Source organism: Amblyraja radiata, chromosome 33 (genome assembly GCF_010909765.2).
Source record: "Amblyraja radiata isolate CabotCenter1 chromosome 33, sAmbRad1.1.pri, whole genome shotgun sequence".
Taxonomy (NCBI): domain Eukaryota; kingdom Metazoa; phylum Chordata; class Chondrichthyes; order Rajiformes; family Rajidae; genus Amblyraja; species Amblyraja radiata.
In genome coordinates, this window is record NC_045988.1 from 13,826,411 (window position 1) to 13,841,704 (window position 15,294).

General features: G+C 38.9%; 1 protein-coding gene across 8 annotated transcripts in view; it reads left to right on the top strand.

Moving 5' to 3' along the window:
• gramd1b (GRAM domain containing 1B) overlaps positions 1 to 15,294 on the top strand; it is a 406,068-nt gene that overhangs the window by 109,174 nt on the left and 281,600 nt on the right. For 4 of the 8 annotated variants that reach the window (XM_033049640.1, XM_033049641.1, XM_033049644.1 and 1 more), the window contains exon 1: positions 9,011 to 9,355. The exons of 1 other annotated variant lie outside the window; for it this stretch is intronic. The gene's annotated coding sequence lies outside the window, so the exon portion shown is untranslated. Of the gene's footprint in view, positions 1 to 9,010; positions 9,356 to 15,294 lie in introns of those variants that run through there. 3 more of the 8 variants (XM_033049645.1, XM_033049643.1, XM_033049642.1) reach the window with 2 other exon arrangements.

Genomic DNA, 15,294 nt, shown 5'->3' on the forward strand with positions numbered 1-15,294 from the left:
ACTTTTAGATGAGTTCTATGATATTTGTGACGAAGTAAAGGAACACCAACTATTTAAAATATCAAACTGAAGTCACATAGGAATTAATCCTTTTTTCATTTCTTACTACAAAGATGTTTGATTGTTGGCACTGAATAGAAGTGGTTTCAATAAACACTGCAGGCACAGAAGTGTTCAATGGAAAATATTAATCAACCAAGTTTGGACTAAGATAAAAGGTAAACAATTCTGTGTGATGATGATGATCAGATTGTCTTGATTATGATAATTATATCCCCATCAAATATTTGACATGGAGTACAAACAAAGGTAAAATAATTTATTCAACAATTTGAAATATTTTTTTAGAATATAAGGAATATAAAGATAAATAAGTAAATTAAATATTCTGTAAAACATAATTTTACCTGACACTGGTAATATGGAATGTCACTGCAAGACACAGTTTTCAAGATGATAAGTTGGAAAGCCTTAAAAATATTGCAGAGCTCCTTGGAGGTAATGCACTGAGCATTGAGCATTTTTTAGCATATTTTGCTGCATTTGTTGAGCAGTTTTGCATATATTTTTGCTGCGTTTGATTTTACTTATTACAGTACATGAATCATTGGGATTCCAAAGGAAAATACACAGGAAGTCCACACCAGCTTCATCAGTGTCCGAAAGGAAAAGATTAAATGGCATATTCTTTGCCAGCCTAATTTTGTTTTGTTTTTTTTCCCACTTTATTGTCCCTCTTGATCAGTTTCAATTTGAGGGCATGAAATTGAGATACCATGAAAAGAATGAAGGAAAATACTCAGGAAAATTGATCAAATTTTTCTGCTCATGAGCTACAAAAATCTCTAATTGCAGGAGATGGCAGTTTTTGGCTTCTATCAGAGTAGAGGAATGAAGGGGAGGCTTGGGTGGGGTTCGGATAAGGAAAAATCTGTGGGTGGAATCATTGCATATTTGCAATTGTATTTCAGATCAATGAACTGAATAAAAATATCTTGTAAAATAGCTGTCTTGAAATTGTTACAAATATTAATCTCCAGCAAATTGGATTGAAACTATTTTTACTCCACTATAATTACCATTTTGAAGCAATCTATAATTTATTTTCTTGTACGTGTTATCAAACTGTTGAAATCACAGCTGTACATGTGTAATATTTCATTTATTTGAAATATGCATAAGGCAGTTGTATCTAATGTTATTAAAATCTAAATCAAAATTATTTGCAACATTTTAAGAAATGTCGGCTGTGTTCAACAGTATCGCTCTTTCTTATAATTATTTCTAGTAGAGTTAAATATATCTTGAATTCTGTGTAGCCTGGTTTTAAGCCAGTAATTAGACATTTTAATTACTGACAACTCATTGTGTGGGTAATTATTCCAAGATTCAAAGATGCACCATTCTAATGCACATTTCATTAAAGTGTCAATATCTTGCTTTATTCCTTTCCAACCCAACCCATAACTAACAGCCAGGTTTCTAACTGTACTACTGACTGGTGAAACCCTGTTGGGGCTTATGGTATTCAGAATTTTGGGACCTTTTCTATAACTCTCCATATTTTTCTCATGGAGTGAATTATAAAAAAATAAATTTATATATTCCTTTTATATAGGAAGCTGAAGAAACTTAAAATATTTTTTACTTTTCAAGATCCAGAGATTAGACACATTAATAAATACTGCTTCTGCTAGTGAGGCAGCTGAGGAAGCTAACTTTGCTTATTATTTCTGAAATCTTTTAATGGTCCTTATAATTAATTTCAAAACCATTTCTAATAATGCGACAGCAGGGAAAGACATGGTGGTTGACTACTTAGGCAGACAGAGAAATACATAAATGTTGTTCCTTGATTATCTTTGAAACATTGTTTCCCTCCTGTTTTGCTTCATTGGTTACAATGCTGGCATTGGATTTCTTTTACACAGAAGAGTAATAGCCCTGTCCCACAGTGCGAGTTCATTCAAGAGCTCTCCCGAGTTTAAAAAAAAATCAAACTCGTGGTAAGCACGGAGAATGAATGTAGCGGGTACGTTGGAGCTCGGGGACGTCTCTTAGCGGCTCGTAACGCTAACGGCAGGTACTCGGGAAGACTCGCTAACGGCAGGTAAGCACGGGAAGACTCGTGCAGATTTTTCAACATGACGAAAAATATCCACGAGAACCCCGTGTACCGACGAGCGGCCGTTACCGTAAATCTCCGAGTTCGAATCAGGGCAAACTCGGGAGAGCTCTTGGAATGAACTCGTACCGTGGGACAGGGGTTTAAGATTGTTTTGGATATGGTACTTGATTGCTGTTAATACTGCTGAAAAAGCGCTTTTCAATTTCCATAAGTGAAATTAGGTTTTTGCTTATGACTTCCTTATGCTAGATGTTGGCATTTCAGCATTTCTGGACTATTGCAGAATAGAATATGGTGCAAGAGTTTATTGAGTTTGTACAATGACAATTGTTAAAATGCAAGTTACATTTTGAGCAATATGTCATATTTTTTCATCCCACTTTGATGAGCAAATATATTTGTAATGTGTTACAGCGGTTCTCAGTAGAACATAGAAACAGAGTACAGGAAGAAGCCCGTCGGCCCATAATGTTCATGCTGAATATGATCCCAAGTTAAACCAATCTCCTCTGTCTGAACATGATCAATATCCCTTCATTTTCTGCATTTCCATGTGCCTATCTAAAAACATCTTGAATGCTATAAACATATCTGCTTCCAGCACCACCCCTGGCAATGTGTTCCAGGCACCCACCACAATTAGTGTAAAACGAAATACTTGCTCCGCGCAACATCTTTAAATTTTGCCCCCTCTCATCTTAAAGCTAGGCTCTCTAGTCTTTGACATTTCTACATTGGGAAATGATTCTGACTGTTCACCCTATCTATGCCTCTCTTAGACATAGGTTTATATACTTCTATCATGTCTGCCCTTGGCCTCTGACACTTCAGACAAAAACAATTCTAGTCTGTATAAATTCTCCTTATAGCTAATACCTTCTAGTCCAGGCATTCTGTTAAACCTCTTCTGTCCCCTGTCCAAAGCCTTCACATCCTTCCTGTAATGGGGCAATCAGAATTAAATACAATACTCCAAATAGGCCTAACCAAAGCTGCAGTATGGCCTCCTGACTCTTGTATTCAATGCCCCAAGTCATTCCTTCTCTCCAGAGATGCTGCCTGTCCCGTTGAGTTACTCCAGCGTTTTGCGTCTACCCTGACCAATGAAGGTTTACAGAGTATTTACTTTCTTTACAACTGCATCTACTTGTGTTGCACTTTCAGTGACCTATGGACAAGGACCCCCGAGATCCCTCTGTATATCAGTGCTGCTCAGAGTCTTACCATTAACTGTATACATTCCCACTACATTCAACCTCTCAAAATGCAACACCTCATACATACTCAGATTAAACTGCATCTGCCATTTTCCCCGTCCATATCTGATCGATATCCTGCTGTAAATTTTCTTCACTGTCTGCAACTCGACCAATTTTGGTGTTGTCACATATTACAAATATATCTGCTCATCAAGGTGGAATGAACAAAATGTGACATATTGCTTAAAATTTAACGCATTTTAACTGTGGTGAATTATCATTGTACAATTTGGTGTTGTCTGCAAACTTATTAACCAACCCATTTACAGTTACGTACAAGTTGTGTTTATATATATATATATAAATGACTAGAATGTGCAGATACAGTTATAGCTAGGCATAAGATATTTTACGGAACCTCTGGCCATCAGCATGATGACGCATTGAGTTGAGTCGAAATAAGTACAAAACTGATCTGAAGTACAAAACTATAAAAAAATTTAGACATCAGGTGTAGCCCAAGTCCTGTTATCAGATGGTTGGCTTGCAGTGACTCTTAATCAGTGCTTCTTAAACTATTTCAGTGTAATTCACCCTTGAGTCTTTATCACAAGATTTCATTCACCCTCGACTACATTTACTTAAGTGTTTATTTTATTCAACTTTTTGAACATCCTAAAAATATGTAAAGAAAACTAGGAGTGAAAAAAGAGTTTACCACTGGAATTGGAAAATCATTCTATTAGAATGATAAAAAAACTTTCCAACGTCTAAACAATGGGCATCAGCCCCATCCTACCCTTTCGGGCTTTGATTACTGCAGTTTTTTTCTTGGAAAACTAGCTCAAAAAACCATGTGATTTAATATATTAGTATCAAGCTAATATAACTTTCTATAACTCTCCCCGACAAAAGCTCACAATACCACCAAATATCAACTTTGGTAGCGAAATGCTACACAAAGTAAAGTTACAGTTCAACAGTTGCCTACGGCGATCCTCCAGTGTTGCCTTTTATAAATTTATGACCCCACTAGCTCGCCTGGTCTTCCCTAAAAGGTTATATTACAGTAAATTAAGGAAATATCCTGCTACTTTGAAATTAGAAAACCATAGGTAGAGAGAAAAGAAAATCAAATTTCCAGCTCCAATGCCATTAAAACCAAAAAACAATACTTCAATGGCAATGGCTTTTTTAAATATAGAAGAAAAAAGGAAATATCTGAATAAATTAAGTCATTCGCCTTTCATTCACCCCTCTAAGTTGCATTCACCCCAAAATAATTTCATTCGCCCTTGGGTGAACCATTCACCAGTTTAGGAAGCACTGTCTTAAATTATGGACAGGATGTGCCATGGCACAAACTTTATTCTTTTCCGTTTTTTATTTTCAGCCATGATCACATGATCACAGTGAATGGAGATGCTGGCTCGAAGGGCCAAATGGCCTACTCCTGCACCTATTGTCAATAAAAGTGGTACATTTTACAGAGTGAATTTAATTTGGATGTCCTAAAAAACGATTAGATGAATACAAATTATTTGTTATTTTACTTTGCTTCATCAGAATGGGTGAATTATTCATTTGTAAATTCCTGCAAGAATCTTGCTTGCTGATAAAGTACGTTGCAACATGGTTTGCCAAAATTGCACAAACATGCTGATTAATGATACACAGCTCAAAATTGTACTTATCGGTTGATCTAAAATGATGAAAGTACAAATCGTGCTTTACTAATTCAGGGTAGAACCTAATTATGGTAAAGTAGTTCAGTCGTGTAGTCTAGTAAAAACATAAACAGTAAAAACTTTCAATAATATGTGAAAAAGAAAAAGATCAAAGCAATGGGCATCTTACAGAGATGGTAAAAATTATTTTTAAGAATAATGAAATGTCAGAGAAATGCATAATTTCTGCCTGAAGAACTATTGGGCTCAAATGAAGAGTGAGTATTAGTTAAAAATTTGTATTTGAAAATGAGTTTGGCTGAAAGCAACAAATCCCCAAGTCATGATGACTTTCAAGCTAAGATTTTGAATCATCTTCCAAAATTTCATAGATTCTAGAATGATTCCCAAGGTTGGAAAGTAGCAAAACTACAATTTAAGGAAGGAAGAAATTAAAAAACAGAACAATACAACAGTTAGCCTGATGCTGGTTGGGACAAAAATATTGGAGCTCCTTATGTAGCAAATGGTAAAAGGAAAGTTTAAAAAATAACAATAGGATTGCGCAGAGTCAACATTAATTTATGTAAGAATATAATGTTTGACAAACCCGTGGCACTTATTCAGAGGTACCTGCATATCTTTGCACACAATTCATTAAAAATTAAAATAGCATTGCATTAATAAAATTAATAGGCATAGCAAGCAATTACAAAGGTAAATGACATGTTGACCTTCATTGAAAAAGTGCTTGAATGAAAATATCTAAGAGGCGCAAGGAATAAATATCTAAATCTAATTATGTAGATCCCTGGTGAGACTACATTGAGAATATTATGTACAGTCCTGTTCTCCCTACGTAAGATACGTGATGACACAGTGTACTGCAGATTCACCAGAATGATTCTCTGGTATCCAGGGGGTGGGTTTTGTCGTATAACAAAAGTTTACTTAGCCTAAGCCTATGCTCGCTTTAATTTGGAACAATGAGATGTGGCATCATTGAAACATGCAAAGTACGTATGGGCCTTTTCAGAATTTCTGGGCCTCTTAGTTTTGGATAGGCCTTGCACAATTCCAGACATGCCCTTCTACTCTTGATCAAGCACAAAGCAACAACCAATGCTCGCTGGGATGAGTATTTGCTGTACTGAACCAAGATTCTCTTTTACATGAGTGTCCTTAACTCCATACCCCTTGAGCTCCATCACCTGTGAAAGCAGAGCATTCCTAATTTTGGTCCTGTCTCACTGCCATCTCAGACTGAGGCTTAAAGGTCATATAATAATTTTTTTTTTAAACAAGAAGCCTCCGGAACATGTAGTATGCCTCCGGGAATTCTGAAATTTGCAGAGATTAATGTTTGACACAAGCCCATCTATCTTATCTGGGAAATAAAAGGAAATGCCATGGGATCCGAGTGATGCTGTGATAGTGACTAATTTAAAAAAAAAATTGAGGCAAACCAGATTGCGGTATCTGCAGTGCAATCTCCATGCTGATTGTTACAGGGAAAGTCATCACAACTCTTTGACAGAAGGTAAAGCTGTGTGTGGAACTTTCTTTTCAAATCTGCCAAGTATTTTTACATTTTTCAATGTCTCTGACATTCACATATATTTATAAACTGTTAAAAATGAGGGAACTATTCAACTTTAAGCTTTTTCCATTTAGTGACAAATCTTTGGAATTCTTTGCCCTTGTGGGTGATGGAGGTAGTGTGGGAAGCAGTGTAGTCCAGATAGCCATGGGAGTCAGTAGGATTATCGTAGATGTGAGTCAGTAGTCGGTTACCTGCGATGGAGATGATGAGGTCTAGAAACCCACTGACTCCCACGGCTATCTGGACTACACTTCTTCCCACCCTGCTTCCTGTAAGGACTCTATCCCCTACTCCCAATTCCTCTGTCAACGCCGCATCTGCACCCAGAATGAGGTGTTCCACACCAGGGCATCGGAGATGTCCTCATTCTTTAGGGACCGGGGGTTCCCCTCTTCTACTATAGATGAGGCTCTAACTAGTGTCTCTTCTATAATGTTCTCACTCCCATCCCCCCCCCCCCCACTCGTAACAAGGACAGTCCCCCTTGCCCTCACCTTCCACCCTACCAGCCGTCACACACAACAGATAATCCCCCGACATTTTTGCCACCTCCAACGAGATCCCACCACTGGCCACATCTTCTGATCTCCTCCCCTTTCTTTCCACTTTCCGCAGAGACCGCTCCCTCCGTACCTCCCTGGTCAATTCGTCCCTTCCCACCAAAATCACCCCCTCCCCTGGTACTTTCCCTTGCAACCCCAGGAAATGCTACACTTGTCGCTTTACCTCCCCCCTTGACTCCATCCAAGGACCCAAGCAGTCTTTGCAGGTGAGGCAGAGGTTCACCTGCACCTCCTCCAACCTCATCTATTGCATCCGCTGGTCTAGGTGTCAACTGCTCTACATCGGTGAGACCAAGCGCAGCCTTGGCGATCGCTTCACCCAACACCTCCACACAGTTCGCATTAACCAACCTGATCTCCCGGTGGCTCAGCACTTCAACTCCCCCTCCCATTCCGAATCCGACCTTTCTGTCCTGGGCCTCCTCCATGGCCAGAGTGAGCCCACCGCAAATTGGAGGAGTAGCACTTCATATTTTGCTTGGGTAGTTTACACACCAGCGGTATGAACGTTGACCTCCAGTTTCAGGTAGTCCTTGCTTTCTCCCTCCTTCCCCTCCCCAGCTCTCCCATAACCCATTGTCTCCGCCTCTTCTTTCCTTCTTCTCGTCCCCCCCACCCTCACATCAGTCTGAAGAAGGGCCTCGACCCGAAACGTCACCTATTCCTTCGCTCCATAGATGCTGCTTCACCTGCTGAGTTTCTCCAGCATTTTTGTCTACCTTCGATTTTTCCAGCATCTGCATTTCTTTCTTAAACATATACATACCTATGTATCTATTGATAGGTCTTGTGTCTCTTCCTGAAAGTCCATTGCCGTTCAATTTCTGTAATTTAAGCAAAAAAGTGCTTTTATCCATATTTCAGACCATGAGATGCTCTTTGTTAACATTCTCTGCGTTTTGGAGCTTGTGAAGATCTACATAGACTGCTCAATCTATACTTGCGCAAGTGTAGACATGGCCATGAGAATAGGAGTCAGAATGTATGGTATTAATTGTGGTGGTGCTGACATCTACCTTCCTGTCTCTCATAACATTCCTGCACTTTTCTGCGTGTGCTCCTCTCTTGTTGCTGCTTATGCAACATTTCTGTGTCCCTGTTGAATGTCCTCGAATCTTAATACCGTCCTGAATGCTCTTACTCTGTTTTGACTGTACATGGGCCAGGCATTCCCAGTATTTCATCAAGGAGGCTTTCAGCCTGTCTGCCTGGTAATCCCTTCCCGCGAGTCGTGTTAGTACACAGCCACATTTAAATGATTCTAAGAATTGAGTTAGCGATAACTTGCATTTTATGTGACGGCGCATGAGATGCCATTCTTTCTATTTGCTGTGCAAATAATTGTGAGGGGGGGCTTTTGAAGAGCTGATTTGCAGAGTGTACCTATTTTCGGTGCATTTGGCCTCAACAAATGAACATTTCAAACAGATGAGATTATGACAAACAACGTAAACACATTACGAGCTGGAGATATGATTAGTTTGTGCAGCAATATATGGAGCCAGTTTGTAATGGTTCGCTGATTTCTGTCAAGACCACTCTCGCACAAAATAAATTACGATAAAGCTCTTTACCAGTGACGTTGAAGTTCTGTTTTTAATTGCGTGCCCATCAAGCAACTTTGACGAGCTGATAGGCTGCTTTCAGTGGTCTGTTACATTTTGACGCACACCGTGCGAGGTGCACTGTAGCTAACGGAATAGCCTGGCCCTGCCTCCGGCCTGGAATCATTGGTGCTGAGTTCGGGCCGATTACATTGGCCGGGTTTATGATTAGTTAGTATGGCTGTCAATTAGAACTCCGAGTTTACACTGTGACTCCGAGTCGAGCGGGACTGAATGGAGGCAACTACTATATTGCATGTGCGGGGGTTAGTTAATTAGGTCATGATTTTTTATTTTCGCAAAAATATATTTTAAACTTACTGTTCTTGCATGTTTACGGTATCAGTATAATACCAGTTTACGAATGAGCTACAGGCAATTTGTGTTTGTGAAAGTTAGAGAAATTGCATCTTATGAGTCCAACGCTTCGCTGTAACCCCCTAAACTGGCAAATGTCTGCTGTATTTGACAGGAAATCTAGAGTGGTGAGAAAAATAAATCTCGAAAGTAAAAGGAACTGGTGTTCCGGTTCTGAAATATTTCAAAGGCAAAGTGGGGATTAATTTCTAACGTTGTGTTGGAAGTGGAAAGGTAAGTGAAACGCGTAGAGATCCGGGGGATGAGGGATAGTGTAAGGGGAGCTTTGCGAACTGGTCGAATGATAGCATCAGACTGATGCTTTGTGTGTTCGCGGAAAGTTACTGCAACATTTTGGAAGAACAGTTATTCCAAGAGTTAAAGGCCGTTCGAGCATCTCTTATAGTAGAACAATCGGCATTCTTGTGAAATGACAAATACCGAAGTATTTTTAAACAAGTATTTTTAAAGATAGAAACTTTCTTGAAAAAAGACACAAAGTGCTGGAGTCAGCGGGTCAGGCAACATCGCTGGACAACGTGGATAGGTGACGTTTCGGGTCAAAAGTTCCTTTCTTAACTTAGATTTTGTTTTCAGAAAGTTATCTATAAGTATTGGATTGCTTTGAAATACTGACGTCAAAGTATTTTGGAGTAGAGGCATTAAGACAATTGTTGGTATGTGTAAGAAGGAACTGCAGATGCTGGTTTGAACTGAAGATAGACACAAAAAGTTAGAGTAACTCAGCGGGACAAGCAGCATCTCTGGAGAGAAGGAATGGGTGACGCTTCGGGTCTGAAGAAGGGTCTCAACCCGAAACGTCACCCTTTCCTTCTCACCAGAGATGTTGTCTGTCAAGCTGTTACTCCAGCTTCTTGTGTCTATCTTCGGTTTAAACCAGTATCTGCAGTTCCTTCTTACACACCTGTTCATTAGGGTTATTCAGATATCACTTTCATGAATTATAGTGTTATTAAAACACCATTAAAATACTGTCATTCAGGACCATGACAAGTTTTTTTTAATTTCCTGTGGCAAAATGTAAACTGTAGAGGCAAAGGGATAATTGATACTTTGGTTCAAGACCCAACCTTTGTTTCCTTTTTATGTTGGTTGGAATTACTAAAAGTTTAACTATGTTAAATATTGTATTTTAGTCAATGTAAACATTCATAGATTGCACCTTTATTTTTGGGAGGCATAACCTATGGTGTTAAATTAGAATTAGAAACAGAGTTGATCAGAATGAATTGTTCACATGAAGGGTTCAGACAGTAAATGATTACAAATTTTAAAATTAAGTGAAAGAAAAAAACGATTTACTTTTAATATGGAATAAGATAACATTGTAGTTGTTTGAAAAGATCTCACATACACGGAGATGAATTACTAATGGAAGAAGATAACAGCAAATGAAGAATGAAAATTTGAGATTACTCAAAATATAATCTTTATTGCTTCTAGAAATTTGTTATTCGGTTTCATTTATTAATTGTGATTTTCCATGCAATTTTGTATGTCGCATCCTAACACAACATTTATAACTAATCAATTAGTAAACTTCTGAAGAAGAAAGCAATATTTCAGTAGAATCTTTTGTACAACAGGGGTCAGATGTCATTAATGAATGCAGAAAAAGCTGAAAAGTAATTGAAACAAAACATTGCAACTCTCTTCAAGTATTGTTTCATAAATTTGAAAGACATGTTGAAGTTGGCTTTGTTCCACTTTCTGCATTCACTGTCAAGCTTAGGAGGCCTTGAAGAACAAAAGATTGTTGTTACTTGCCGCTGGTATTGCACTAACTAATCCAGCAAAAGGAAAACATTTTATTGCATTAATGTATCCTTTTAATTTCTCACATAAATTTCTCACATCATGCATCCTTATTACTTAGGAATTATTGTGCTGCATGTTACATGGAGCATGTGCTATATTAAGCATGTCTTGCTAATTGTAACCAACACCAAATAGTGGACAGTTTTGTGCAATGGCTAGCAGAGAGGAAGCATTCAACATCACTAGTTTGGGCTGTAGCAGACATTTTTCAATTGAAGAGAATTTTTATCAAATGTTATGGTTCCATCCAATCCTAGTAGTGCATTTGGTTTTTGGTTGCCTTCAGCAGAATTTCCAAGATATTTCTTTAAATTATTTTCATGTATGTAAAATGTAATACTATAGTACTAGGGCATTTTGCTATTAATTTATCTAGACTACCACAAAGGGTCAGATGTCATTGATTTAAAAAGCCAAGAATCTGAAACAAATGCAGAAAATAGTTAACTCACAGGAACATAGTCCAGAGAAAGCTCCTGTTATCTTTTAGATTTCCTCATTCAAATGGCTTAATGTTTTCCAGAAATAGGCCATGTCACTGGAATTTTATCACATAGTGCGGTGTTTTTGTTTCCCAAGATATATTTTAAGTCAGTAGCAAGCTTTATGAAATTAGATTTGAGACCATCTTGTGCATTACCTCTCTGGTTTCTGAGGTATAATTTCTACATGCATGTAGCAACATAGAAACATAGAAAAATACATGCAGGAGTAAGCCATTCGGCCCTTCGAGCCAGCACCGCCATTCAATATGATCATGGCTGATCATCTACAATTAATACCCTGTTCCTGCTTTTTCTCCATATCTCTTGATTCCTTTACCCCAAAAACTAAATCTCTTGAAAAAGTCCAGTGAGTTGGCCTCCACTGCCTTCTGTGGCAGAGAATTCCACAGATTCTCAACTCTGGTTGAAGAAATTTCAGTCCTGAATGGCCTACCCCTTTATTCTTAAACTGTGACCCCTGGTTCTGGACTCCCCCCAACATCGGGAACATTTTTCATGCATCTAGCCTGTCCAATCCTTTAAGAATGTTACATTTTTCTCTAAGATATCCTCTCATCCTTCTAAATTCCAGTGAATACAAGCCCAGTCGACCCATTCTTTCATCATATGTCAGTCCTGCCATCCCGGGAATTAACCTGGGGATTATGCTGCACTCCCTCAATAGCAAGAATGTCCTTCCTCAAATTAGGAGACCAAAATTGCACATAATACTCCAGCTGCTGTCTCACCAGGGCCTTGTACAACTGCAGTAGGACCTCCTTGCTCCTAAACGCAAATCCTCTCGCAATCAAGGCCAACATGCCATTAGCTTTCTTCACTGCCTGCTGTACCTGCATGCTTACTTTCAGTGTTCAAGAAGGAACTGCAGATGCTGGAAGATCGAAGGTACACAAAAATGCTGGAGAAACTCAGCGGGTGCAGCAGCATCTATGGAGACCCTTCCTGTCTGCCAACCAAGAAGGGTTTCGGCCCGAAACGTCGCCTATTTCCTTCGCTCCATAGATGCTGCTGCACCCGCTGAGTTTCTCCAGCATTTTTATGTACCTTTTGCTTACTTTCAGTGACTGATGTACAAGCACACCCAGGTCTCGTTGGACCTCCCCTTTCCCTAATCTGACACCATTCAGATAATAATTTGCTTTCCTGTTCTTGCCACCAAAGTGGATAACCTCCAATGTATCCACACTATACTGCATCTGCCCACTCACCCAACCTATCCAAGTCACCCTGCAGCCTCATAGCATCCTCATCGCAGTTCACAATGCCACCCAGATTTGTGTTATCCTCAAACTTGGAGATGTCACATTTAATTCCCTCGTCTAAATTATGAATATATATTGTAAATAACTGGGGTCCAGGCACCGAACCATGCGGCACCCCACTCACCACTGCCTGCCATTCTGAAAAGGACCCGTTAATTCCTACTCTTTGCTTCCTGTCTGCCAACCAGTTCTCTAACCAAGTCAATACCCTACCCCCAATATTCTCTTGTGTGGGACCTTGTCAAAGGCTTTTTGAAAGTCCAGATACACCACATTCACTAGCTCTACCTTATCCATTCTACTTGTTGCATCCTCAGTAGCTTGTTTAAGGTTCCACCTAAACTAAATCCCGCTAACCCTGTTTTTTCTTGGATTAGTCGATAACCCTGATTGACTATGAATAGGACAATGGAGTTTAAATTAGATTACCTTTTAATTTTTTTGTTGCATTGAAAGAAAATCACATTAAACTTAATTATGCAGGCTCAACCAATTAATGAAATTTCTTTATACACAAAACATAGAAACATAGAAAATAGGTGCAGGAGTAGGCCATTCCGCCCTTCAAGTCAGCACAACCATTCAATATGCTCATGGCTGCCATTCAATATGAAACAAACAATGATTATGTACCATTGAATGTGTGGTGCTGCAAGTGAAAATAAATGTTAAAATAAGGTTCTTGGAATTCTCAGTAACCTTTTCCCAGTATTCAGTTTGTTTGTTGTTACTATAAGACAATATTTTCAGTTAGAAAATACCACATGAAGTGTATAACACAATTAATGATGGGACTAATTGTTCAAACCCATTTCACTACCTAGTTGAAAAATGAACATGAATATTTTGGTTTTAATCCTTCTTTATTTTCTTTTAAATTGGGGGAAAATACTATTGTTGCTATTGAGGGAGTGCAGCGTAGGTTTACAAGGTTAATTCCTGGGATGGCCGGACTGTCATATGCTGAGAGAATGGAGCGGCTGGGCTTGTATACTCTGGAATTTATAAGGATGAGAGGCAATCTTATTGAAACATATAAGATTATTAAGGGTTTGGACACATGAGAGGCAGGAAACATGTTCCCGATGTTGGGGAAGTCCAGAACCAGGGTCCACAGTTTAAGAATAAGGGGTAAGCCATTTAGAACGGAGATGAGGAAACACTTTTTCTCACAGAGAGTTGAGAGTCTGTGGAATTCTCTGCCTCAGAGGGCAGTGGAGCTCGGTTCTCTGGATACTTTCAAGAGAGAGATAGATAGGGTTCTTAAAGATAGTGGAGTCAGGGGATATGGGAAGAAGGCAGGAACGGGGTACTGATTGGGGATGATCAGCCATGATCACATTGAATGGCGGGGCTGGCTCGAAGGGCCGAATGACCTACTCCTGCACTTATTGCCTATTGTCCCATTCAGTGATGTACACTTCAATTATTTTTCTTTGAGATTACCTTATAATATTGCTACCATGCCGAGAGCAGGCGGCAGCTCTTGGACATCTCCTGAATCCTACCCCTTGACCATGACCCCACAGATGAACACCAGGCTAACATCTCCCAAACTGTTTCTGACCTCATCACCTCTGGCTATGCTCCCCCCACCTGAGGCTCTAACTTTGTTGTTCCCCAGCCCCGCACTGCCCATTTCTATCTCCTTCGAAAATCCACAAACAGGACTGCCCCAGTAGACACCCCCCTCGTCTCTGCCTGCTCCTGCCCAACTAACCTAATTTCCAAATACCTTGATTGAAAACTTCTTGCACTTTTGGATGAGACATAAACCTTGATTGGTTGTAAAAGATACAATTACATTATCTTGAAAGATGGTTATACTTGTCCAAAATGTATCTTTAAGCCAACAATTTAAAAAAAATTGGTCTTTATCAAATGGCTGTTTGTTGTATCTTCCTATGCTTATTATATTTATCTACATCATAAAAATGTCTGTACTTCAAAAGTACATTGTTGATTGCAAGGAGATCGGGGATTTTGTAAAAATGACTGTAAAATGTGCTGTGACCAATGAAATTAAGTGGCAATCTTGAGTAAAAGATATTATACCCAATCTGCCTTTGAAACTTAATTTCTGTCAATAGTGTTATTAGTTATCTTTTTCAACTAATTGCAGATGAGGAAGTCTCAATGATAAGGATCACAGTATTTGAATTTGGTACCACTAATATACAGAAAGTGGTATAATTTGTTGATCATACCAACTTTCAGTAGACAGGCCATCAGCAACTGCTTGATCAATCTTTACATGTTTCAACCTTGGGAACAGAGAGTATTAGTGCTCTTGATGTCATCAATAAGAATTGGTTCGTTTATTTTCTTCCACGTCATACCGTGGGATTTTCTGAATCTGTGTTCATGTTATTGTTACCTTCAAACAATAGTTTTTGGTTATGAAGTTTGAGAATACCAACATTTTTGATATACAAATAGCCACCAATGTCTATTTTTTCCCCATATATAGACAGTAATTGGCGTGTTGCTATACTTATTACTATCTAACTGCCCTTATTCTAGGTGCAATTAAAAACGTGGTTTGCGCGCATTTTATTTGGAATGG